The sequence below is a fragment of the Octodon degus genome, unplaced genomic scaffold (genome assembly GCF_000260255.1).
Source record: "Octodon degus isolate 3935 unplaced genomic scaffold, OctDeg1.0 scaffold00309, whole genome shotgun sequence".
Classification (NCBI taxonomy): domain Eukaryota; kingdom Metazoa; phylum Chordata; class Mammalia; order Rodentia; family Octodontidae; genus Octodon; species Octodon degus.
Window position 1 is genome coordinate 1,470,840 of NW_004524885.1, and position 3,101 is coordinate 1,473,940.

Consider the following 3,101-nt stretch of genomic DNA (forward strand, 5'->3'; position numbering starts at 1 on the left):
AGAGAGAGAGAGAGAGAGAGAGAGAGAGAGAGAGAGAGAGAGAGAGAGAGAAATGTTGCATTATGCCCAAGTACCCACTTCCCAAGATGACTAGAAATTGCATATATGGTGAACATGTATTATTATAAAACAATTTTAAAATGACAAGCAGAAGAAATCAACTAATAACAGATACTACAGATGCTGCATGAGAAAAAAAGGAGCCCTTCTTCCTTGGAAGTGTAAACTGGTATAACCATTGTAGAAATAATCATGAAGTTTCTTCAAAATATTAAAAATAGAAATTCCATTTGACCCAGCTATTTCCTTTCCAGGTATCTTACCAAAAGTGTTAAAAGTATTACACTACAGTGTCATATGCACACTCATGTTTATAGCAGCACAATTCATAATAGCTAAATCATGGATGCAGCCTATATGTCCATCAATGCATAAATGGATAGATATGATATGTTTCTTGGAGTACTGCTCTGCCATACATAAAGACAAACTTGAGTCACTGTAGGAAAGTGGATCTAGTTTAGAAGCATAATTTATTCAAATAAATCAGACACAGAATATTAAATATTGTATACTTTATCTAAGAAACTCACTATATAAATGAAGTACAAAATAAAAGACAGAAAGAGGACAGGGGAGATAGCTCAGTAGCATAATCACCTTCCTGGCAAGTGCAAGGTCCTGAGTTCAATCCAAGGTACTGCAGGAAAAAAAAAGACAAAATATAGAAGCAAAAGAGGAAGGAGAATTACAGCATAGAAAATATATCTAAAAGTATAATTTGATGTAGTTTAATTCTTATGTGTTTTTGGCCAGTTTGTTTGCATTCACTATGACTGACTTTATATAGAATTATAAAATGAATAAAATTATGTAATGCTGGCAAAATTTTTTTAAAAGACTTCTTGAGAGAAAGGGGGAAAATCAATATTTGCTATTTACCTGTACTAATTCTATTCCATTAATGTACTCATTATGTACTACAAGCTTATACCAATAAAGTTTTTATAAACAAAGAAAAATTTAATGACAATATATAAAATGGGGTGAAGATGTACCATAGTTATAGGGCATCTCTGTGTTGAATTCCTAGTATTAAAACAAATTTTATCTGAAGAAACAGGATTGACTAGAAATAAAAATTATAGATATGTCTTGGCAAAATGACTCAAATTAGAATAGAAAAAATATTATGAGCTTTCCAAAATCAAGAATAGACTATGAAAACTGAAATCAAATCACATCAGTATATGTATAAATATATATATATATATATATATATATATATATATATATATATATATATATATATATATATATATTATTTATTTATTTATTTATATATTTATTTATTTTGCACAACCAGGGATTGAACTCAGGCCCTTGCGCTTGCCAGGCAATTGTTTATTCTACTGAGCCCACTCCCTGGTCACATAAATATTTTTATCTACAAATTTAAACGTGAAACTATAAGACAAAGACACAAATAATAGATCTCTGAATGAAAAGAATTATAACCTAATATTAACATAAACAGTGAAATTTTATTCATCTACACAAGCAAAAAGAGAAAGATTTAAAAATGCACTAGAGTTTATAGATTATCAAAGCTATGGTCTCCAATCCAGAAAATATGTTACCTATATTCTGCTACAATGTTGTACAAGGTTAGATTTCTGGACTTATGTGTAGACATAAAAATTATATAGTTCTTCTTGAATATCTTTCAGGGAATATCTTTCCATTTTCTGAAATTCTCTATGTTCTATTTTTTCAAAGTACTACAAACTTCCTTGAAAAAATCTTTGACTTCTTTTTTTTCCTTTGACTTCTTCAATTAGATTAATTCCACGGTATTTCATTTTCTGAAGTGGTATTGTAAAAGTTATTGTTTCTCTAATTTCCCTCTCAGTGTACTTGTTATCTGTGTAGGGGAATGCTATTGACCTTTGGGTGTTGACTTTGTATCCTGCTATTCTACTGAATTTGTGTATCAATTCTAATAGCTTCTTGGAGGAGTTTTTTTGGTCTTCCAAGTAACATATGCAATCTGCAAGAAATGATTATTTAAATTCTTCTTTACCTGCTCTTATTCCTTTTATTTCTTTCTCTTCTCTAATTGCTCTAGGTAGTGATTCCAGAACTATATTGAATAGTAGTGGTGATAGAGGACATCTTGTCTTGTAACAAATCTGAGAATAAAAGATTTAAGATCGTCCCCATTTAGCATTATGTTAGCTATTGGGTTGTCATAGATGGCATTTATCAGACTGAAGTAGAGCCCATCTATTCTAATTTTTTATAGGACTTTGAAAATGAATGAGTGTTGGACTTTTCCAAAGCCTTTTCTGTATTAATAGAGATGATCATGTGATTTTTAGATTTTGCTCTTATTGATATAGTGTATTATGTTTATAGAATTGCGTAGATGGGACTCTCCTTGCATCCATGGGATGAGTCCTAACTGGTAATGGCTTTACTTCTTATACATCATATTTATACTTCTCTGCTGAAAGGTTAAGACCAAGATAAAGCAAGACCTATGCAACAAGAGTTGTAACTTTTGGATCTGCTAAGGTCAGTGAAATCCCCTCAGGATTTATCCTGAGATCCTGTAACTCAGATTTCAAAGCCTTTGTCAGTGTCAGTCGTATGGATGAGTCACAACCATTGCTTGGCCAATGTGCTCTCTGTGAAAGCCTGAGAGAATGTTTTATCTCCATGGGCCTCTCCTTAGGCACCCTCTACATCATTGATCATTTTCCTCTTTGGCCCCATAATCTCCTTGATCAGAAAATTTGGCACAACTGAGTTGCATTATGTTACAGGACAAGTTCTCATATATATTGAGTCTTTATTGACCCTGGAAGGCCAGGGTCAAGTTTTGGCTTTCCTTGGGGTGCTCCTTTTTCTCTCATGTTTGGTCTGCAAACTTAGTTTTTTAACCCTCCAAAATAGAAGCTTATTGTTTCTACCATGTAACCTAGGCTATTGATCTTAACCTCACTATCTGTCCAAATATCAAAATCTTGGGCTGGAGAGATGGCTCAGTGGTCTAAAGCACCTACTTAAAACAAGCTTAGTCAAAGCATCAGGGACCG